A 26011-nucleotide genomic window follows, 5' to 3' on the forward strand; every position below is an offset into this window, starting at 1 on the left:
ATCGTATGGCACCAACGGAATTAAAGGAGTTGAAAGCTCGGTTGCAAGAATTGGTGGATAGAGGTTTTGCTCGCTTTGAGTTTTTCGCCTTGGGGTGCTTGCGGTGTTGTTCGTGAAGAAGAAGGATGGAACCATGCGATTGTGCATCGACTATCGTCGACAACAAAGCGACGATAAAGAACAAATATCCGTTGCCGCGTATTGATGACTTGTTCGATCAAGCTGAAGAGAGCCTCGGTGTTCTCGAAAATAGATTTGAGATCGGGCTACTATCAATTGCGAATCCGAGATTGGGCGTGCCCAAGGCGCCTTGAGCGAGATATGGTCACTATGAGTTCCTAGTGATGCCGTTTGGGCTCACTAATGCCCTGCGGTATTTATGGATTTAATGAATCGAATCTTTAGACCATATTTGGATCGATTAAGTAGTCGTGTTCATTGATGACATCTTGGTCTATTCAAGAAATGAGACCGAACATCTTTGAACACTGCGGTTAGTCTTTGCAAATTTTACGGGACAAGCAATTATATGCTAAGTTTAGCAAGTGTGAGTTACGGTTAAGAGGTTAGCTTCTTGGGTCATGTGGTATCACGCATCGGGTATTGAGTCGACCGAATAAAATTTCAGCCATACTAAATTGGAAGCCTCAGAAATATTTCGAGGTTGAAGCTTTTTGGGGCTTAGGTTATTACCGACGATTTGTAAAGGCTTCTCAACGATAGCCACGCCGATGACGGCTACTCCAAAAGGATGTTAAGTTGAATGGACGGAGAAATGCCAAAAAGTTTCGATCAACTGAAAACTTATTTGGTGAAGCCCCAATTCTAGTGCAACCCGAGTCCGGCAAGGAGTTTGTTATCTATAGTGGCGCCTCTCTACTTGGGTTAGGTTGCGTATTAATGCAAAAAGGTCGAGTTGTGGCCTGTCGTCGAGGCAATTAAAGCTACATGAGAAAAATTACCCGACTCATGATCTCGAATTGGCCGCCATCGTATTCGCCTTAAAGATTTGGCGACATTACTTATTTGGTGAAAGGTGCCATGTATACTCGGATCACAAAAGTCTCAAGTATTTGATGACCCAAAGAGACTTAAATCTGCGACAACGGCGTTGGCTTGAGTACATTAAAGGATTATGAGTGATCATTGACTATCACGGGAAAGGCGAATGTGGTTGCGGATGCCTTGAGTCGTAAATCGTTATTCACTTTCTGACGATGAATGTGCACTTGTCTATCCGATCCGACGGTGTGTTAGTGGCTGAATTGAAAGCCAAACCATTATTGACACACCAAATTCGAGAAGCTCGAAAGTCGATGACGAGTTGGTTGCAAAAGCGGGCTGCGTGTGTTCGAACAAGGACTCGGAGTTTCAAATCGACGATGACGATTGTTTGAGGTTCAAAAGTCGTCTGTGTGTCCCAAAGAATTGAAACTCATTTCGATAATTCGAATGAAGCCCATTGTAGCCGAATGGCAATCCACCCGGAAGTACGAAGATGTACAATGATTTGAAAGCGTCGATTTTGGTGGCATGGTATGAAGCGAGACATCTCCGACTTTGTTTGAGATGTTTAATATGTCAACAAGTGAAAGCGGAACATCGGTGCCTTGAGATTACTTGACCAATCACGATACCCGAGTGGAAATGGGATCGAGTCACAATGGACTTTGTATCCGGACCGCCATTGTCGACAAGTAAGAAGGATGCGGTTTGGGTCGTGGTAGATCGATTGACTAAGTCGGCCCACTTTGTCCCGTCGACGGATTTTCAATGGACAAATTAGCGGAATTGTACGTTTCTCAGTTGTGAGATTACACGGGTGCCTATTTCTATCGTGTCGGATAGAGATCCGAGATTTACCTCGCGATTTTGGAAAAAGTTGCAAGAAGCTTTGGGTACCAAGTTGCATTTCAGACCGCCTTTCACCCCCAAACCGATGGTCAATCCGGCGGATAATTCGGATACTTGAGGATATGTTAAGATGTTGCGTCCTCGAGTTTAGTGGTTCATGGGAGCGGTATTTGCCGTTGATTGAATTCGCTTACAACAACGACTTTCAATCAAGTATTAAGATGGCACCCTACGAGGCCTTATGCGGTCGTAAATGCCGTACGCCATTGTTTTGGTGAGCTCGGTGAAAGCAAGATTTTCGGGTGGATTTGATTAGGGATCTGAGCAGAAAGTGAAAGTAATCCGTGAAAGTCGAAGATAGCCTCCGATCGTCGAGAAGTCGTGCGCGGATCTGAGGCGTAAGGATATCGAGTATCGGTGGGTGATAAAGTGTTTCTCAAGGTATCGCCTTGGAAAAAGATACTCGAGTTTGGCCGTAAGGGCAAGTTGAGCCGAGGTTCATTGGACCATATGAGATATCGAGGCGAGTCGGTCCGGTGGCATATCGCTTGATTTTGCCCCTTGAACTCAAAAGGTTCACGATGTCTTTCACGTTTCGATGCTTGACGCTATAGATCCGATCCATCGCACGTGATTAGTCCATCGAAATTGAAATTCAAGCTAATATGAGTTATGAGGAAGAACCGATTCGTATCCTATCACGAGAAGTGAAAGAGTTGCGAAACAAGCGGGTTCCGCTAGTGAAAGTGTTATGGCTCAAGCACGGGATAGAAGAAGCTACTTGGGAGACCGAGAACTCTATGAAAGAACGATATCCAAACCTATTTACGGTAAGATTTTCGGGACGAAAATTCCTTAAGAGGGGAGTTGTGACAGCCCAAAATAGACCCTAGCCAGGAATGTGGTTTGGGACCACAAAACCGAGGCATAACAATAATTTAAAATTTATTTCGATGCCTATAATATGTGAGTATTCATGTATGACATTTTTTGATGATTGATTTAGTGTTATAAAGGTGAATTTCACTAGAAAGGACTTGTGTGAGAAAATTTAGAATTGAGATAGGCAAATGTGGAAGTGGCCTATTGATGCACACTAGAAATGTTGTCCTTGCATGTCAAATTCCCCAAATTTGACTATAGTGGCGGCCATGGTGATGAATATGGGCAAAAGAAAACATGTCTTAAACATGTTTTGCTAGTGGTGCATGTTAGAAATAATAAAATAAGAGTATGAAAAAAAAAGGAAAAAAATGTTCATCTTTCACCATAGCTCTTGGCGAATGTCCTAAGGAAAGAAAAGAAAATTTTGCTCATCCATTTTCACTTCTTGGCGAAAATACTAAGGAAAAAGGGGAGGATTTTTGCTTCATGCTTGGTTTGGAAGAGATCTAGAAGGAGATTTGGCTAAGTTTGCATCAAGATTAAGGTATGTATGAGGTTGTGTTAGGAGTTTCATGCATGTCTTGGTTGCTAACTTGATGTGCATGTTAGCCATGGCTCAAATCTTTGTTATGCCATGGAAATGGTATTTGGCCAAAGTTGTTATGGTGATAAAGCCATTGCATGCTAAGTGTGAAGCTTGATGATGATGCATGCAATGATGGATTTTCTACTCATGAGTAAGATTTTGAGTTTTCTCTTTGTTTTATCATGATTGAAGTTGAAAAGGAGCATGATTGTCATATTCGCCATGATGCATTCTTGAGCATGATTCATGCTTCTTGCATGTTAGTTAAAATTTGTGTTTTGGATGGCTATGGACACCTTGAAAATTCGGCCATGCTCATATATGCATATATATGATTGCACATTATGTTTTGGTTATGAACTAAGTGATGAATATATTGGTTTAAAGAAGAAAATGTGGAAGAATGCTTGTGAAATTGCAAGCACAATTGCCTAGCACACATGTAGGTGCTTGATGCTATATTATAAGTTTTGGGCCACAATGTGCAAAGCATTAATTAGTAAATTGCATGCTGTTTTGTGAGGTATTAAGTGCAAAATTGACCTCAACATGTACATGAATATTCGGCCTTGGGTAGCCTATTGAAGGCCTTAGCATTTCCTTGATGCTCGAATAAATTGTATTGAATTGCTTGATGTAGTATAAAATGTGCATGACCATTGTGTATTCAAGCTAAAGGGTGGCCATATGACCATTTAAACTCCTTGTCATATTCGCCAAAAGCTAGCACAATGTGGTTTTAATAAATTGAATTTGTTTGAATTAGCTCAAGAGCTTAGAGGGCCACAATCGGACAAGGGAAGGAGAAAGTGATCGAATAGCCGAAAAAGCCGTTCGACAACATCCGAGGTAAGTCCTCAAGAAGTGACCCTACTTGAATTGTGTGAAATAAAGTATGGATGTGTATTGATTATTGATTATGTATGCATGAGTATTTGAATTCTACGGGCTAAGTCCGGCGAATATGCTTGCGACTATAATTGCGTTTGAGCCTTAGCAACGAAAATGAATTATGTATGTCCAATGATAATTGATGTATGTGTTCATGGAAATTGAATGATATCCGGGCTAAATCCCGAAGACAATTATGCTGGAAATTATATCCGGTTAAGACTCGAAGGCAATTGTGCTAGTGGCTACATCCGGGCTAAGACCGAAGGCATTAAATGCGAGACATTCTATCCGGGCTAAGACCGAAGGCATCTGTGCGTGATTATATCCGGTTATATTCGAAGAATCTTGGGCTGGAGGTGAGTGTTGGTTGCTGTAATGAATTCAATTAGTACACTCGAAAAGCCCAAAGGATAAGGTACGTTATATGTGCATTGGAAAGTCGACATGTTTGAGCAACATTCGCTCAATCGACTAATAAATTTCAGTTATTGAATTGATTGATATTTTGTGAAATTATATAATGATGAAGTGTGAAGTAAGAATGTGTATTAATGAAATGATGCATTTGGCTATGTGAATGTATTGCTGTAATTAGAGTTGATTATATTCCTTGAGACTTACTAAGCATAAGTATGCTTACCCCGTTGCTTTGGCTCTCGGTTTTTTTAGATTTCGCTCAAGCAATTGGATTTGGGATCGTTGAAGTGAAGTCATTCACACTATCAAGCCTCCATTTTGGTATAAATTTTTGATTGAACTTGAGATGGCATGTATAGGACTACCTCTTGCTTGTTAAATATGTTGTAATGTAAGTATGTACGGCCATGCGAAAATGGCTCGAAAAGGAAGCATGAACTTAGACAAATTGTGGGTTGTATGTATATATTTGGTGTCATGATGTGGCTATGGCTTGGAAATGGGAATGTTGGTCATATGATCAGCCATTTGCATGGTTAAAATGATCATATATGAACCTATGTATGGCAAGACTAGTTGATTCATGGAGACTACCAAATAGGTAAGTCCTATCTTAAAACAGATGCTGCCAGCTGCAGTGGCATGAATGTGAAAAATCACCAAAATTCATAGGAATGGAATTAAATAGTGAATAAGCTATGTAAATGAACCTTGATGAGTCTATTTTCATATGGAAGAAACGAAATGGTCATAGGAGTTACAGGTTAAGAGATATTAAAGCTATTGTGAGACAGGGCCAGAATGGTTTCTGGGTTCCCTGTCGCAACTTTAAAAATTCACTATGAATTATCCAAAAAGAATTAGGAGATATACCTTATATGTACAGATTCCATTTTGAGTCTAGTTTCATTAGAAACAAACTACACCAGCATTAAAGCCCTGTACAGAGAGATATTCAAGTTATACCGCGCGAAGGTCAGAGCAGTCGATCCCTGTAACATGGGTAACTTTAACTAATAAACTGTACCAATTGGCCCGACCAAAATCCTAGAAATAAATCCATGGATGGATATATGAGTCTAAATTCAGGAAAATTTACGAAACCAGTTTCCGAGTTTTGAAACTCGAGATATGATTTTTAAGGCGACAGTGACGCAGTTTTCCAGCCTGACTGGAAATGTCAAATTGGTGGGCAAAACATGTGAACTTGGCTTGTTAACCCCTCGGGTCCGACACCGGCGATGGTCTCGGGTTTGGGGTGTTACAGGATTAAATTGTGAATTTTGTAAACTGAGTGGTCAAAATGTGAAATAAATCAAAGAAATGGGCTGCTAGGGACTTCAGTGAAATTTGGCCAAGCATGGGTGTGGTGAAATTTTGAATAATTTTGTGTTTTGTGAATAGGGAATAAATTGTGAAAAATGTGAAATGTCAGGGGCAAAAAGTCTAAATTGCCTATTTATGTGTTTTTGGAATAAATTGAATGAATATGTTAATAAACAAGTTAAATTTGTATTAATTTTGATCAAGAAAAGAGGAAATCAGAACTGGATCGGGGGAAATCTAAAGTTTTCGAATAATCGTCTCGGTTCTTTCGTAGTTGTCTGAGATAAGTTCATAAGTAAATAAATGACGTTAAATTCGATTGTATATATTTTATTTGTGCCGAATTGAATTATTACTTGTATATATATGTTCAAGCTGAATTTGTATAAGTGTGGGAGAAGTATTTACGAGCCTAAATTGATCGAGTTATGATGTCTGAAAGTCTCGTACGAACCTCAGGAATAGTTAGGATACATATGTCATGACATAGGATTCTGATATGTGTTTTTGTGTAAGACAACATCTGGGACGTTGCCATCAATTTGTGATTTACGTGTAAGACCATGTCTGGGACATCGGCATCGTATTTGATTTCATGTAAGACCATGTCTGGGACGTTGGCATTGTACGAGCTTTTTGACTATCTGAGTATCCTTATTAATTCCAAATGGTTCCACGGGCAATATTGAGTAAGGATAGAATGTGTAATCGAGCTAAGAGGTCAGGTATGTGTTAAGTTAAATGATTGGGAAAATAAGGTAAGTGTGTACTTGTGATTTATATATGAAATATGCATTGTAAAAGTGAGAATTATTTGTGTTTATGAGTATATGTACATTCGGCTATTAATAATATAATGTCAATGTTTATGAGATAATGATTGAGTTTGTAAGCATAAAACATGTACATTTGGTTAAAATTTTTTTGGTTCAATCTAGTTTAATTGAATTATGTATGTCACTAAAATAAATTATTTGCTTATGACTTGCTAAGCTATTTAAGCTTACCGTGTGAGTGTTTGCTCATTGTTTTTATAGATTTTTGAAAGCTAGTTACGAGCAAGGGGATTGTCAGAGAAATCCGTCACACTATCGATTAGCACTATTTCGGTATTTTATAAGTTTGAACTTTGAACCTATGGCATGTATAGACAAGATGACATATTTAATCTTGGAGTATGTATATATATTTAGCCATGCGAAAATGGCTTGATCATAATGTTAATGTCTATGTGTCTTCAGTTGTGACTTAAACTTATTTTGGAGGTAAGTTTCATGGTTAATATGCTTGGAGTGGCTGGTTTATGTTTCGGCAAAGGTGATTAAATCATATAGCTAATTGTTTAATTATATGTAAATGTTGAATTTGGTGGTATTCACTATGTGTGGACTATGTTAAGCTATGGGTATTTGACTATTAAATATGGTTATTATTATTTTTTGAGTTGGTTTGAAATGGTAAAATTTCATTGATGAATTGATTTGGAAATAGTGGATAATTTGCACATGAGAATTAAGCTATGTCTTTAGGTTCATGTTGATGAGTATGTAATATTGATATTTGGTATGTATATATATATATTTATGTGATGTTGTCATATGCATTGGTCATTTTTGTATTGAGTTGAAAGTGGAAATTTTAGCTTAATTTGAAGAGTAAGAACTTGTATCATTTTTGTGGTTATATTTGATTGCCTAATAGATGAAACGAGATTTGATTTTGTGTATGTATTCTAGGCATAATAAGTCGCATGTGGTTTAGGTGAAATTCAAATTGTTATACGTGCTCAAAATGTTTTGAAATGACATGGAAAATTTTGCTATGAAAATTAAGCCATGTAAATTGAATGGTTCGGTTACAGGTGAGCATGAATAAAAGTATGGAGTAATATGTATGACTTTAGTTTTAAAATAAATGTAATATTATATGCTTGGATGTATTAATGTATGCGCATATAATTTGTAATGTCTAAGTTATTAAGTTAGACATGTTAGGTTCGACAATCGAGTTTGGATTTGGTTATTGATACCGTGGTTAAATGTGCATATAGCTAAGATGTTTTAAAAAATCAAAATTGACCATCTTATGAAGTTGTTTGTGCCGATTATAATATGATCAAAAGCTTTGAGTTATGATTCATTTGGTATAAATGTGCATGAATGATTTATGAAGTAAAATAATTATTTTTATTAGGTGTTCAAATATTATTAACATGATGAGATCATGATTTGAATGATGTATTATTAAAGCAATTATGATATGACTTTGGGACTTGTTTATTGACTTGTAATTATGATATATGTTTGTTATGGGTTCAGTTGAACTTTGTGATATGATTTGTATATGCAGTATGATTTATGTTAAATATTTAATTAGTAATAATATATATATACGAATATGAATTATGTTTTATATGGTCGTGAAATGTTCTAATTTTTCTGGTAATGTCTATTAACCCTGATCTGGCAACGGATATGCGTTAGGCGTGTTACACATACCTTTAGTAAAGGTTTTCTGGTGTAATCACAAGACTGAAGAGGCTACTAGGGAAACTGAGGATGCAATGAGACGTCAGTATCCTTATCTATTCAATTAGGTTAATTGTGAGGACGAAATTCTTTTTAGAGAGGGGAGTTGTCACATCTTGAAAATCGACTTAGTAGAATTGGACATTAAATTATGGGTTTAAGAGAAAAAATAAATTTTTTGTCATAGGAATTAAAATAGGACAAAATAAATAATTAGTTAACAATAGTAAATTTAATAATTAAATTAAATAATTATGGTATTAATAATCGGGGCATTACTAGAAATAATAATAGAGGCTAATTTCGGAATAGTGGTTTAAGTAGAGGTTGAATGTGTAAATTAAAAACTAGTGGTTAAAAGGGGAGCTATTATAACAAGGGAGAATAGGTGGGGACTAGTGGAGGAAATAGCCCATTCTTTTTAAAAACGGCTTAGTTGGCTATAAAAAGCCACTGCTGTCCCATTTTTCTCTATCTTTTATTTTTCATTTTAAATTTTTTTTTAGATCTAGGATTCAACATTTTCTCTCAAATTTTCTGCATCTATTATATTTTCTTTGCATCCAAACACTCCTTATTCCTTCAATTTTGTAAAAAAATCACTCTTTTTTTCTCCAATTTCTTACTTAAATTTAGCTTGTTTTTGCTCAATTGGTACAAATTCGTGGAGGTTTTTGAGTTAAAGGTAAATATATTATTTTCTTATGTATTAAATTTTTATTAGGTGTTTCTAATTTGAATTTTCATAGATCTAAGCAAGAAAATTAAAGATCCATGGTTTTAAAGCTATGTTGTAACACCCCAAACCCGAGACCATCGCCGGTGTCGGACCCGAGGGTTAACAAACCAAGTTCACATGTTTTTGCCCACCAATTTGACATTTCCAGTCAGGCTGGAAAACTGCGTCACTGTCGCCTTAAAAATCATATCTCGAGTTTCAAAACTCGGAAACTGGTTTCGTAAATTTTCCCTGAATTTAGACTCATATATCCATCCATGGATTTATTTCTAGGATTTTTGGTCGGGCCAATTGGTACAGTTTATTAGATAAAGTTACCCATGTTACAGGGATCGACTGCTCTGACCTTCGCGTGGTATAACTTAAATATCTCTCTGTACAGGGCTTTAATGCTGGTGCCGTTTGTTTCTAATGAAACTAGACTCAAAATGGAATCTGTACATATAAGGTATATCTCCTAATTATTTTTGGATAATTTATAGTGAATTTTTAAAGTTGCGACAGGGAACCCAGAAACCATTCTGGCCCTGTCTCACAATAGCTTTAATATCTCTTAACCTGTAACTCCTATGACCGTTTCGTTTCTTCCATATGAAAATAGACTCATCAAGGTTCATTTACATAGCTTATTCACTATCTAATTCCATTCCTATGAATTTTGGTGATTTTCACATTCATGCCACTGCAGCTGGCAGCATCTGTTTTAAGATAGGACTTACCTATTTGGTGGTCTCCATGATTCAACTAGCCTTACCATACATAGGTTCATATATGATCATTTTAACCATGCCAATGGCTGATCATATGACCAACATTCCCATTTCAAGCCATAGCCACATCATGACACAAAATATATACATACAACCCACAATTAGTCTAAGTTCATGCTTCCCTTTTCGAGCCATTTTCGCACGGCCGTACATACTTACATTACAACATATTTAACAAACAAGGGGTAGTCCTATACATGCCATCGCAAGTTCAACCAAAAATTTATACCAAAATGGAGGCTTGATAGTGTGGATGACTTCGACTTCAACGATCCCAAATCCGATTGCCTCGAGCGAAATCTAGAAAACTAAGAGCCAAAGCAACGGGGTAAGCATTTTTATGCTTAGTAAGTCTCAAGGAATATAATGAACTATAATTTACAGCAATACATTCACATAGCCAAATGCATCATTTCATTAATACACATTCTTACTTCATACTTCATCATTATATAAGTTCGCAAAGCATCAATCAATTCAATAACTGAAATCCATTAGTCGATTGAGCGAATGTTGCTCAAACACGTCGACTTTCCAATGCACATATAACGTACCTTATCCTTTGGGCTTTCCGAGTGTACTAATTAAATTCATTTCGGCAACCAACACTCACCTCCAGCCCAAGATTCTTCGGAATATAACCGGATTTAATCACGTGCACAAATGCCTTGGTCTTAGCCGGATAGAATAACTTCAGACGAATGCCTTGGGCCTTAGCCCGGATATAGCCACTAGCACAATTGCCTTGGTCTTAACCGGATATAATTTCCAGCATAGTTGTCTTCGGGCTTAGCCCGGATATCATTCAATTTCTCATGCACACGTACATCAATAATCATTGGACATACATATTTCATTTTCGTTACTAAGGCTCAAACACAATTATAATCATTAGCATATTCGCCTTGGGACTTAGCCCGTGGAATTCAAATACTCATACACACATAATCAATAATCATACACATCCATATTTCATCTCACATAATTCAAGTAAGGTCACTTCTTGAGGACTTACCTCGGATGTTGTCGAACGGCTTTTTCGGCTATTCGATCACCTTTTCCTTCCCCTTGTCCAATTGTGGCCCTCTTAGCTCTTGAGCTAATTCAAACAAATTCAATTTATTATAACCTCATTGTGCTTGCTTATGGCGAATATGACAAGGATTTTAAATGGTCATATGGCCACTCTTTAGCTTGAATACACAATGGTCATGCACATTTTATACTACATCAAGCAATTCAATACAATTTATTTGAGCATCAAGGAAATGCTAAGGCCTTCAATAGGCTACCCAAGGCCGAATATTCATGTACATGTTGAGGTAAATTTTGCACTTAATACCTCACAAAAACAGCATGCAATCTACTAATTAATGCTTTGCACATTGTGGCCCAAAACTTATAATATAGCATCAAACACTTATATGTGTGCTAGGCAATTGTGCTTGCAATTTCACAAGCATTCTTCCACATTTTCTTCTTTAAATCAATATATTCATCACTTAGTTCATAACCAAACATAATGTGCAATCATATATATGCATATATGAGCATGGCGAATTTTCAAGGTGTCCATAGCCATCCAAAACACAAATTTTAACTAACATGCAAGAAGCATGAATCATGCTCAAGAATGCATCATGGCGAATATGACAATCATGCTCCTTTTCAACTTTAATCATGATAAAACAAAGAGAAAACTCAAAATCTTACTCATGAATAGAAAATCCATCATTGCATGCATCATCATCAAGCTTCACACTTAGCATGCAATGGCTTTATCACCATAACAACTTTGCCCAAATACCATTTCCATGGCATAACAAAGATTTGAGCCATGGCTAACATGCACATCAAGTTAGTAACCAAGTCATGCATGAAACTCCAAACACAACCTCATACATACCTTAATCTTGGTACAAGTATGGCCAAATCTCCTTCTAGTTCTCTTCTAAACCAAAAATGGAGCAAAAATCCCTTTCTTCCTCCTTATGATTTTCGGCCAAAAGATGAGAAAGGATGAACAAATTTTTTTTTTCTCTTCTTGGTTGCACGGCAATGGGGGAATGCTACTCTCTCACACACATTTTTTTTCATTCTTTTCTTACCCATGCTTATTTGTTTATGATTTCTCCCTAATGCCCAACAAAACATGTTTCATGACATGTTTAGCCCATATCACTTTGTCATGGCCGCCATCACTTGTAAAAAGGGAAATTTGACATGCAAGTCCATTATTTTGCATGCATGCTTTAATTAGTCATCACATATTTCCCTATCGTACTTTCAAAGTTCACTACTAAGTCCTTTCTTATAAATTAGCACCTAATTAATAAAAATCGAGACACGAAATATTTACGCATACCAATTCCACATACAATAAGCACGGAATATAACACTTAATTATTCTTGTGACTCGGTTTCGTGGTCCCGAAACCACTCTCCGACTAGGGTCACATTCGGTGTCACAACTCTCCCCACTCAAGAGATTTTCGTCCCCAAAAGCTTACAGGTAAATAGGTTCGGATATCGCTCTCTCATAGAGTTCTCGGTCTCCCAAGTAGCTTCTTCTATCCCGTGCTTGAGCCATAACACTTTCACTAGCGGAACCCGCTTGTTTTGCAAGTCTTTCACTTCTCGTGATAGGATACGAATTGGTTCTTCCTCATAACTCATATTAGCTTGAATTTCAATTTCTGATGGACTAATCACGTGCGTTGGATCGGATCTATAACGTCGAAGCATCGACACGTGGAAGACATCGTGAACCTTTTGAGTTCAGGGGCAAAATCAACGATATGCCACCGGACCGACTCGCTCGATATCTCATATGGCCCAATGAACCTCGGGCTCAACTTGCCCTTACTACCGAACTCGAGTATCTTTTTCCAAGGCGATACCTTGAGAAACACTTTATCACCCACCTGATACTCGATATCCTTACGCTTCATATCCGCGTACGACTTCTGACGATCGAAGGCTATCTTCAAACTTTCACGGATTACTTTCACTTTCTGTTCAGCATCCCTAATCAAATCCACCCCGAAAATCTTGCTTTCACCAAGCTCAGTCCAAAACAATGGTGTACGGCATTTACGCCCGTACAAAGCCTCGTAAGGTGCCATCTTAATGCTCGATTGAAAGCTGTTGTTGTAAGCGAATTCAATCAACGGCAAATACCGTTCCCATGAACCACTAAACTCGAGGACGCAACATCTTAACATATCCTCAAGTATCTGAATTACCCGCTCGGATTGACCATCGGTTTGGGGGTGAAAGGCGGTGCTGAAATGCAACTTGGTACCCAAAGCTTCTTGCAACTTTTTCCAAAACCGCGAGGTAAATCTCGGATCTCTATCCGACACGATAGAAATAGGCACCCGTGTAATTTCACAACTGAGAAACGTACAATTCCGCTAATTTGTCCATTGAAAATCCGTGACGACGGGGACAAAGTGGGTGACTTAGTCAATCGATCTACCACGACCCAAACCGCATCCTTCTTACTTGGCGACAATGGCGGTCCGGATACAAAGTCCATTGTGACTCGATCCCATTTCCACTCGGGTATCGTGATTGGTGAAGTAATCTCAAGGCACCGATGTTCCGCTTTCACTTGTTGACATATTAAACATCTTGAAACAAAGTCGGAGATGTCTCGCTTCATACCATGCCACCAAAATCGACGTTTCAAATCATTGTACATCTTCGTACTCCCGGTGGATTGCCATTTGGCTACAATGGGCTTCATTCGAATTATCGAAATGAGTTCAATTCCTTGGGACACACAGACGACTTTTGAACCTCAAACAATCGTCATCGTCGATTTGAAACTCCGAGTCCTTGTTCGAACACACGCAGCCCGTTTTGCAACCAACTCGTCGTCGACTTTTCGAGCTTCTCGAATTTGGTGTGTCAATAGTGGTTTGGCTTTCAATTCAGCCACTAACACACCGTCGGATCGGACGCACAAGTGCACATTCATCGCTCGTAAAGTGAATAACGATTTACGACTCAAGGCATCCGCAACCACATTCGCCTTTCCGGGTGATAATCAATGATCGATTCATAATCCTTTAACAGCTCAAGCCAACGTCTTTGTCGCAGATTTAAGTCTCTTTGGGTCATCAAATATTTGAGACTTTTGTGATCCGAGTATACATGGCACCTTTCACCAAATAAGTAATGTCGCCAAATCTTTAAGGCGAATACGATGGCGGCCAATTCGAGATCATGAGTCGGATAATTTTTCTCATGTGGCTTTAATTGCCTCGACGACAGGCCACAACTCGACCTTCTTGCATTAATACGCAACCTAACCCAAGTAGAGAGGCGTCGCTATAGATAACAAACTCCTTGCGGACTCGGGTTGCACTAGAATTGGGGCTTCATCAAATAAGTTTTCAGTTGATCAAGCTTTTTGGCATTTCTCCGTCCATTCGAACTTAACATCCTTTTGGAGTAGCTTCATCATCGGCGTGGCTATCGTTGAGAACCCTTTTACAAAACGTCGGTAATAACCGGTAAGCCCCAAAAAGCTTCGAACCTCAGTAATATTTCTCGGAGGCTTCCAATTTAGTATGGCTGAAATTTTATTCGGGTCGACTCGAATACCCGATGCAGATACCACATGACCCAAGAAGCTAACCTCTCTTAACCAGAACTCACACTTGCTGAACTTAGCATATAATTGCTTGTCCCGTAAAATTTGCAGCACTAACCGCAGGTGTTCGGCATGTTCGGTCTCATTTCTTGAATAGACCAAGATGTCATCAATGAACACGACTACGAATCGATCCAAATATGGTCTAAAGATTCGATTCATTAAATCCATAAATACCGCAAGGGCATTAGTGAGCCCAAACGGCATCACCAGGAACTCATAGTGACCATATCTCGCTCAAGGCGTCTTGGGCACGTCGAATCTCGGATTCGCAATTGATAGTAGCCCGATCTCAAATCTATTTTCGAGAACACCGAGGCTCCCTTGATTGATCGAACAAGTCATCAATACGTGGCAACGGATATTTGTTCTTTATCGTCGCTTTGTTAAGTCGACGATAGTCGATGCACAATCGCATGGTTCCATCCTTCTTCTTCACGAATAGCACCGCGCACCCCAAGGCGAAAAAACTCAGGCGAGCAAAACCTCTATCCACCAATTCTTGCAACTGAACTTTCAACTCCTTTAATTCCGTTGGTGCCATACGACACGGAGCTATCGAATTGGAGTGGTACCGGTACCAATTCGATGCCAAATTCTATTTCCGAACAGTGGTAAACCGGCAATTCTTGGGAAAACATCCGGTATTCACAAACCACGGGCACAGATTTGGGTTTCTTCTCGATTCCTTGTCATCGAGTACGACGCAAGGTACGCCGCACCCTTTTCTTACATATTTCGGGCCAACATCGGCGATATTACGGTGGCAACCCTTTAAGTCCGTGGACTCAACCCGAATTATTTCATTATTCGCAAGACTTCAAATCGATAGTCTTGCTCTTGCAATTTACAACCGCATCGTGCATGGTCAACCAATCCAAACCAAGAATAACATCGAACTCATCGAATGGCAAAAGCATTAAGTCCGCCGGAAAACAAGAACCTCGGAACACTAGGGGACTTTTCTTGCACACTTTGTTAACAAGCACGTAATGACCCAAGGGTTTGACACCGAATTACAAACTCAGAGACTCAATGGGCAAAGTCTTCTTTGGATGCTAAGGTTTCACATATATATGAATGAGTAGAACCAGGGTCAATCAAAGCAATTACATTTGTATTGAAAAGAGTGAAAGTACCGGTAATAACATCCGAGAGGCAGATCCTCGGCGTGCGCGTATGGCATAAGTCCTAGCAGGAGCACGAGCCTCGGATCGATGGTAGCATCTCTAGATCCTCTCGACCGCCACCGACATTGCCCATATTTCTAGGTGGTCTACCTCGAGCAGTGGTAGCACCCGGGTTTGCACTTTGACTTGCATTCATTCATGCATCCTCGGGCAATCCTTCATAAAGTGGTCGGCCGATCCACACTTATAGCAGGAGCGATCACGAAACCAACAGCTCCCGAATGCCATTTGCCACAATGTGGACACTCCGCCTCTCTCGGCGATCATTTCCGCCACCGGCGATAGAGGTGACTCGTGTGGTCACAGGGGTCGATCGCGTCCTCGTCTAGAAAAGCCCAAACGCCTCTAGACCGGCTCGCATCATCTCGAAATCTCTTCGATGCTTGTTGAAGAGACTTTCCGAGGACCTCTTCGAATTCTCCAATCCCCACATCAGCTTTTTGTTTCTCCTTTCTAAGCTCTTGACTTTACAAGCTCGCTCAACAAGTACTACGAACTCTCGTATCTCGAGAATGCCAACAAACATCCTTATATCATCATTCAGCCCATCCTCAAGCGTTTACATAATAGCTTCGGACGAAATGCATTCTCGCAGCGTCTGGCTAAGCCTCACAAACTTTCGTTAAGTGTCAGTAACGGACATAGAACCTTGCTTAAGATCAAGGAATTCCTCCGCTTTTGGTCGATGAATCTCGACTAATATACTTTTTTGAACTTGGTTAGAAAGAATTCCCAAGTCACTTGTTCTCTAGGCACCATGAAGTTAGAGTACTCCACCAATAGTAGGCGGACTCGCGTAGCAAGGAGATGGTACACTTTAAGCACTCATCAGGTGTACAGGATAGCTCATCAAGCACCGGATAGTGTTATCTAACCATAATTCAGCTTGCTCGGCATCATCATCATCCGTAGCCTTAAATTCAGTGGCCCCATGTTTTCGAATCCTATCGATCGGGGCTTACGACCTTATTTGGTCGATTCGGAGGTATTGTAGGTCTTGGGGTTGCATTAAATCGGGAATGGAGGTGGTGGAACAGTAGTGTTGGTTCGAATGTATTGATTAAACCATTCGTTCATCACACTATAAAAGGCTTGCCTAGCCTCGTCATTAGGATTACTGGCCATAGGTTGAGAGTCCTTGGCGCTGTCCCTTGCGCGAGCAAGCGCCACACTCTCCACATCATCGCTATCGCTCGGTTGGGATCGGGATCCATTGCTATAAACAAACATGAAGTCAAATTGTCGAATTCATCACACTATCGATTCATCATTTAATGGCATGTATAGCTAGACCCCAAACACATCACGGTAGTCCTAGAATCGACTAAACCGTGGCTCGATACCAATAAAATTGTAACACCCCAAACCCGAGACCATCGCGGTGTCGGACCCGAGGGTTAACAAACCAAGTTCACATGTTTTTGCCCACCAATTTGACATTTCCAGTCAGGCTGGAAAACTGCATCACTGTCGCCTTAAAATCATATCTCGAGTTTCAAAACTCGGAAACTGGTTTCGTAAATTTTCCTGAATTTAGACTCATATATCCATCCATGGATTTATTTCTAGGATTTTGGTCGGGCCAATTGGTACAGTTTATTAGTTAAAGTTACCCTGTTACAGGGATCGACTGCTCTGACCTTCGTGCGGTATAACTTGAATATCTCTCTGTACAGGGCTTTAATGCTGGTGTCGTTTGTTTCTAATGAAACTAGAATAAAAATGGAATCTGTAAATATAAGGTATATCTCCTAATTATTTTTGGATAATTTATAGTGAATTTTTAAAGTTGCGACAGGGAACCCAGAAACCATTCTGGCCCTGTCTCACAATAGCTTTAATATCTCTTAACCTGTAACTCCTATGACCGTTTCGTTTCTTCCATATGAAAATAGACTCATCAAGGTTCATTTACATAGCTTATTCACTATCTAATTCCATTCCTATGAATTGTGGTGATTTTTCACATTCATGCCACTGCAGCTGGCAGCATCTGTTTTAAGATAGGACTTACCTATTTGGTGGTCTCCATGATTCAACTAGCCTTACCATACATAGGTTCATATATGATCATTTTAACCATGCCAATGGCTGATCATATGACCAACATTCCCATTTCCAAGCCATAGCCACATCATGACACAAAATATATACATACAACCCACAATTAGTCTAAGTTCATGCTTCCTTTTCGAGCCATTTTCGCACGGCCGTACATACTTACATTACAACATATTTAACAAACAAGGGTAGTCCTATACATGCCATCGCAAGTTCAACCAAAATTTATACCAAAATGGAGGCTTGATAGTGTGGATGACTTGACTTCAACGATCCCAAATCCGATTGCCTCGGCGAAATCTAGAAAACTAAGAGCCAAAGCAACGGGTAAGCATTTTTATGCTTAGTAAGTCTCAAGGAATATAATGAACTATAATTTACAGCAATACATTCACATAGCCAAATGCATCATTTCATTAATACACATTCTTACTTCATACTTCATCATTATATAAGTTCGCAAAGCATCAATCAATTCAATAACTGAAATCCATTAGTCGATTGAGCGAATGTTGCTCAAACACGTCGACTTTCCAATGCACATATAACGTACCTTATCCTTTGGGCTTTCCGAGTGTACTAATTAAATTCATTTCGCAACCAACACTCACCTCCAGCCCAAGATTCTTGAATATAACCGGATTTAATCACGTGCACAAATGCCTTGGTCTTAGCCGGATAGAATAACTTCAGACGAATGCCTTGGGCCTTAGCCGGATATAGCCACTAGCACAATTGCCTTGGTCTTAACCGGATATAATTTCAACATAGTTGTCTTCGGCTTAGCCCGATATCATTCAATTTCTCATGCACACGTACATCAATAATCATTGGACATACATATTTCATTTTCGTTACTAAGGCTCAAACACAATTATAATCATTAGCATATTCGCCGGGACTTAGCCGGGTGGAATTCAAATACTCATACACACATAATCAATAATCATACACATCCATATTTCATCTCACATAATTCAAGTAAGGTCACTTCTTGAGGACTTACCTCGGATGTTGTCGAACGGCTTTTTCGGCTATTCGATCACCTTTTCCTTCCCTTGTCCAATTGTGGCCCTCTTAGCTCTTGAGCTAATTCAAACAAATTCAATTTATTATAACCTCATTGTGCTTGCTTATGGCGAATATGACAAGGATTTTAAATGGTCATATGGCCACTCTTTAGCTTGAATACACAATGGTCATGCACATTTTATACTACATCAAGCAATTCAATACAATTTATTTGAGCATCAAGGAAATGCTAAGGCCTTCAATAGGCTACCCAAGGCCGAATATTCATGTACATGTTGAGGTAAATTTTGCACTTAATACCTCACAAAAACAGCATGCAATCTACTAATTAATGCTTTGCACATTGTGGCCCAAAACTTATAATATAGCATCAAGCACTTATATGTGTGCTAGGCAATTGTGCTTGCAATTTCACAAGCATTCTTCCACATTTTCTTCTTTAAATCAATATATTCATCACTTAGTTCATAACCAAACATAATGTGCAATCATATATATGCATATATGAGCATGGCGAATTTTCAAGGTGTCCATAGCCATCCAAAACACAAATTTTTAACTAACATGCAAGAAGCATGAATCATGCTCAAGAATGCATCATGGCGAATATGACAATCATGCTCCTTTTCAACTTTAATCATGATAAAACAAAGAAAACTCAAAATCTTACTCATGAATAGAAAATCCATCATTGCATGCATCATCATCAAGCTTCACACTTAGCATGCAATGGCTTTATCACCATAACAACTTTGCCCAAATACCATTTCCATGGCATAACAAAGATTTGAGCCATGGCTAACATGCACATCAAGTTAGTAACCAAGTCATGCATGAAACTCCAAACACAACCTCATACATACCTTAATCTTGGTACAAGTATGGCCAAATCTCCTTCTAGTTCTCTTCTAAACCAAAAATGGAGCAAAATCCCTTTCTTCCTCCTTATGATTTTCGCCAAAAGATGAGAAAGGATGAACAAATTTTTTTTTCTCTTCTTGGTTGCACGGCAATGGGGAATGCTACTCTCTCACACACATTTTTTTTCATTCTTTTCTTACCCATGCTTATTTGTTTATGATTTCTCCCTAATGCCCAACAAAACATGTTTCATGACATGTTTAGCCCATATCACTTTGTCATGGCGGCCATCACTTGTAAAAAGGAAATTTGACATGCAAGTCCATTATTTTGCATGCATGCTTTAATTAGTCATCACATATTTCCTATCGTACTTTCAAAGTTCACTACTAAGTCCTTTCTTATAAATTAGCACCTAATTAATAAAAATCGAGACACGAAATATTTACGCATACCAATTCCACATACAATAAGCACGGAATATAACACTTAATTATTCTTGTGACTCGGTTTCGTGGTCCCGAAACCACTCTCCGACTAGGGTCACATTCGGGGTGTCACATATGTTTTGCATAAAAATGTTGAATCTCATAATAAAGAGCTAAGAGATGTTTTTAAAATGATTTGTAGTATATTTTGACAAGATTAAGAGGTTTACAAATTCAATTTCTCAAAATATTTAAGTAATTTCTTGAATTAAATGGTTCTCTTTTGAGATGAAAAACGAACAATGTTTACCAAAAAAATATTAATTAAAGAAATTGAGAAAAGTTAGAGATCTAGATCTACAATTAGGCACAAGTTAGGGGGTTAGGAGGTAGAAATTAAGGATTTAATTAACTTAAAAAGAAGAAATTGAGTGAAATAGATTGTACAAAATAAGTCGAATAAGTATGTGTGAGTGGAGAGCTGTTTTATGAGTACAAAGAGAGTAAGCTAGATTGGTTTTGAATACTTAGTAATATGTACATTTTTGTCTGAAGCTAAAAAAGTTGGTGGAGCCTCAACAAATAGGGATAAAGGCAAGCGAAAAGTTGTCTAGTTCGACGAGTCGTACTGAACTACAAGAGAGTGCATTTGTATTGTCGAAACTAGTTTTTTATTTGAAAAAAAATGGGGATCGACTTTTAAAACCAAATGTGGAGTCGCCACCAATCTTTTTGTTTAGGTGTGATTGGATCACCTAACAAAACATTTTGTTTCATTTAAATCAATTTTGGTCCACATAAATTTAAAAATGGGTTCGGGAGCCGATTACGTATGAGGAAGGGTTAGCACCATCACTGTAACGCCCCAATTTTCGGGAATTCTGTGAATGTTGGCAAAATTTCATGCTTTAATTTTGTCATTTGTGAGTGAAATTATGAAATAGGACCTATGTGAAAATGTTTGAAAATGCTATAGGCTAAATTGAAGTGGCCAAATAAATAGGAGTGCAAAATAGGAGGATTTGCATGACAAACCTCCTATTTTACATGAAGTGGCCAGCCATCATGTTGTTGCAGACAAAATGTGCACTTGATATCCATAATTTATGGTACAAATTGATAATGGGTTAGGTAAATGTTCCATGATAATGGGTTAGGTAAATGTTTCATGATAATGGGTTAGGTAAATATTCCATGATAATGGGTTAGGTAAATGTTCCATGATTGGAATTTCATGTCTTTTGTATTAAAGAATTAAATGGATGAAATATGAAATTTTATTAAAAGAAAAAGGGGTGAAAAGAACAAAGTTTTGTCCATCTTTGTTAATCATAGCCTAAAGTTAGAGAAGAGAAAGGAGAGGAGAAAGCTCTTGAATGTTCGGTCACTTGGGGAAGAAAATTGAAGGTAAGTTCATGGTAGTTTGCTTCTATCTTGATGTTCATGAGTTCTTCTTGATTCTACTTAACTCTTGAAGCATATTTTGGTTTTTGGTTGTGTTGTGAGCATTTGGTCATGAATTAAAATGAAGGAAATGGTTGTTGTTTCATGTTCTTTTGATGAAAAATGGAAGATATGTGAAGTTGAGCCAAACAAATGAGCATGCATGTGCTTAGATGCTAAGGGGAAAAATCGGATAATATGTTGTGCTTTAAAATGATGAAATGGAGATTATACTTAAGTAAAATCATAGATATGTGATGATTGATTGGTGATATACATGTTTAAAAAAAAATATGCATGCAAGTTATGTGTGAAAGAGTGATTTGGTAATAAATCTGCTTGGGACAGCAGCAGTAACGTGACTTTGGAAAATCACCATAAATTGTGGAAGATGAGTTAGAAGCTGCATAAATTATGTAATTAAATATTAATGAGTCTAGTTTCAAATGGAATAAAAGACAACATATTTTGAATTCTGTACAATGAGAAATTTGATTCGTAATGAAGAGTGGTCAGATTAGTCAAATAGTGAAACATGCGAAACTTTGAGAAAAATCTGGTATTGATTGGCCAAACAAAAAATTCTGAAAATTTTATGGATATAAGATATATGAGTATATTTTTAGGGAAAATTAACGGCACTTGATTTGGAGTTTTGTAGCTCCAGTTATAAATGATTTAGTGACTGTTGCTCAGGAAGACAGCTTGCAATGAAATTATGATTATGTGGTAAATATTGATAAAAATTTGTTAATGAGTTGCTTATTGATTTCTTATAAGCTTACTATGATCTGTAGGTGTGGTTGGCCGAATATTGTAAGGGGTTAATACGTAGTTTGTATTTGAATAGTTAGATTAACGTGTTAGTAATCCAATTGTAGGCGGTTCGTGTGTGGATCTCGTCAACATATCGTCGCAAACAGGTGTGTAACTAACACCCTCTTTCTTAGTCTAGATCGGCAAAAGTCGAAAATCCGAAATGCCAAAAACCGGTATTTTATAGATTTGCGAGTGTGCGAATGCTCGTGAGGTAAATCGATTATTTTTTTGGTAAGCTGCAATGTTTGGACTGCAAAGTGCATGATTTCTGTGCCCTCGATATTTTTGGGCTTAATGGGCCAAAATTGGAATATGGGCCAACGGGCCCAATTCGGTAAGAACCCTCGGTACGTGATTCTGTAGTACGTGAAAGGTAGGAATATGCATGAAAAACCCTAAAATAGATAAATTACTGAAATACCTTTAAAATTGAAAAATTTACAGTTTTACCCCTAGGAGATAAATTACCAAAATACCTTTAGGGTTAAATTGACTTGAATGCATGTTTGACTGTTGTTATGTACTGCATGCCATGTTGTTATTATCTGATGCATGGGATTGGGATATTGACGGAGGAAGTACTGAAAGTGGCTTGTCCACGTACTAGAGGCTTTGCATCAATTTACTGTTAACTGAGCAGCAATGCTGCAACTGTGGAGTGTTGGGCTGGTGGGTTGAGCTATCCCCACATGGAGTCTATGGATGGTACGGGTGGAGTGTAGTGGTTGGTGGGTTGAGTAGTCTCCCCAAATGGGCTTGCATATGTTATTAATGTTGCATGTATTTTGAAATGGGCCTATGGGCCATATCATTATCTGAATAAGGGCTAAGGCCCGGTTTATTGTAATCTGAAAAGGGCTCGGTCCAGACCACTTTATTACTGAATGGGCTTAGGCCCAATAGGCTTGAGCTGACTTGGGCTTTTAATGGGTTTTCCTTACACACTGAGTTTCTCCAAACTCACCCCTTTTATTTTCATCCATGCAGGAAATCCCCAACCATAGTGGGCTTGGAGCTGTGAGGGAATTCGGAGTGGCCACCCGTTCTGAAAGTTTGATTTTCTTCTGGTGAACTGGACATTCTTTTATTTACGTTTGAAGTTTTGGGTTTTTAAATGTAATAAGGCTGCTTAATTATTTTTGATGGTTTTAATATGTATTACTAAGATAGGCATTACTTATTTTAACTGTTGAAATTGGATAGCTTTAGGGCGCGTTTTCAAAAACAACAATAGATTTCAAAATAACACGACAACAAGCAAAGCTTCTGCAATGAAATTATTTTCCAAAATTAATCACTTTTCCTAAAAATGACTTAATCAAATCGGTTTCCTAGAAATATCCATGACGTTAAGGTGTGGCAATGGCGGTATGCATGTCTAGGATTGGATCCGAAGGGAGCTTGGTACTTAAGAAGTCCGATGGACTCACCACGTCTTTTCCAGATTCCTACCTAGTGCACATCTTCCATTCACTTTAACCTATAATGAAATTATCTTTTAAAACACTAAGTAAGTTTTTCTGGATCAACAATATAAAATATTTTGAACGCTTCGATGTGGCATGTTGGATCCGGTCATAACGGCTGGGCCGGGTTTGGGGTGTTACAATCACTACGCCCAAAAACTGGTACCAGATTGATTAATTGCTGTCCTTATGTCTAGGGTTTTTTCAAAAAATTTGAAATATGGTTCCTTTTAAAACATTTGAGTGGTTTAATCTGGTCGTCAAAACTTTCTCGTTTCAAAGGTATAAAGCATCACATCCAGCACGATAGGACATGATCCTGTATACTTTTGAGAACACGATTGAGTTTTGACTTCCAAAAGCTCTTAGGTCAAAAATTACAAAAGGGTGTCCAAATATTTAGTCCAACGAAAAATCGAAACCCAGCACGGTAGGGCACGATTTCTCGAATTTCTAAATACTGAACATTGCCTTATTTTAGGATTTTTAAAAAGATATGTAAACTCAAAACATATTAATTTTATTTGAAATACAATGGAATAGTTGATTTTAAAGTGTTGGAAATTATACAGCGACATTTGTAAACCAAAAGAAAAATAATAAATATGGGATAGTATGCACACATAAAATACAATACTTATGAATGAAGATAATATAACCTTATTTAACCTACTAATAAAACATCGATTCACCGCTGCGATAGGTGCTCTCAGGCTTGGAAGAACGACCTTTCAGCCTCGAGGTCTTCCTTCGAGTTCGATTTCAATGAAGTAAAGAGAAGATCCACGGCATATTCGTATGGTAAGGTTTTCTTTTCCTTTGTTCCCTTTTTTTTTTAAAAAAAAAAACAAATGGATCAATGAGGTATTCAAGAAAGTAAATCGAAAGAAAAGAAGAAAAAAACTAGAAAAATTTAAATTAGAAATCACCTTAAAATTTTTGCTGATCCTTCTCTATTTGATTTGTATGCGTATTTAATGTGTGTAAGTCTTTACAGTGTACACCCGACGACTTTTTATAGCCGGATTTACGTGAGTAAATAAATAAAAAAATAAAAAAACATTTTTCTACTATCATTTGCTGTATTCTGTTAGCCTGCTTTCTTCTCATGTGTTCTTTTACAAGTTCTATGGATACAAACCAGTACGGAGGAAGAGGCCGTGGAGGCCGTACGTGGGAACCACTCGTGGGCAGCTGCGCAAGGCCCTTGCTAGGGTTCAAATTTCTGAATCAACATTTGGGTCATTTGGGCCTGTATTGTAATTGGGTCGGGTTTCAAGTGGGAGTTTAGTTTATTTGGCTAGGATTTGGACTCAGTTGTTTGGGTCGGATATTATTTAGGTTAATTGAATCATGGGCTATTTTAGACCGATGGAATTTTATTGTATTGGTTTTTTTTATTTTTATTTATTTTGGTTTTGGGTTCTTTTAGGGGCCCAGAGTTTTGTAAATGGACATTGGTTTACTTTGATTTTATTATTTATTATTTTTAATTTATTTCTCTGGTTTTATTGCGGGCCGAGCGAATTAGGCCTGCTTCATGTTTGTTGTGTTTTAGCATGAATTGTGAGATGTAAAGAGTCAAAGTGAAGCTTGCGAACCCCACTTATGGTATGTATGCATGGTCATCTTATAAACATTATAAATATACGCGTGGATTTTGTGTTATACATAAATATGTGTGAATTTTATTATATAATATATATATATATATCTATGCGTTTATAGGGTTTTGTTAAATAATATATGTATATATAAGCAAAGTTGTGGTGATAGGGAGTTTCTAAATAGGTATGTATATATGAAATAATTAAATGTCTTTTATATATATATATATATATATATATGCGTTTATGATTATATATAAGTTTTAAGGGCTTTGTTTCATATGATATATATACGTATAGGTATATATGAAATAATTAAATGTCTTTTATATATATATATATATGCGTTTATGATTATATATAAGTTTTAAGGGTTTTGTTTCATATGATATATATACGTATAGGGGTTGTGTTGTATGTGATATATATAGGCATGGGTGGT

At 37.9% G+C, this 26011-nt stretch overlaps 1 long non-coding RNA gene across 1 annotated transcript; it reads left to right on the forward strand.

Moving 5' to 3' along the window:
• Window positions 1-22463: 22463 nt before the first annotated feature.
• LOC128296377 (uncharacterized) lies at window positions 22464-23676 on the forward strand. Its single transcript, XR_008286987.1, has 2 exons — window positions 22464-22600; window positions 23484-23676. It is a non-coding gene; the product is annotated as an uncharacterized LOC128296377 (long non-coding RNA).
• The last annotated feature ends 2335 nt before the right edge of the window (window positions 23677-26011 follow it).

The sequence above is a fragment of the Gossypium arboreum genome, chromosome 8, assembly GCF_025698485.1.
Source record: "Gossypium arboreum isolate Shixiya-1 chromosome 8, ASM2569848v2, whole genome shotgun sequence".
Taxonomy (NCBI): Eukaryota; Viridiplantae; Streptophyta; class Magnoliopsida; order Malvales; family Malvaceae; genus Gossypium; species Gossypium arboreum.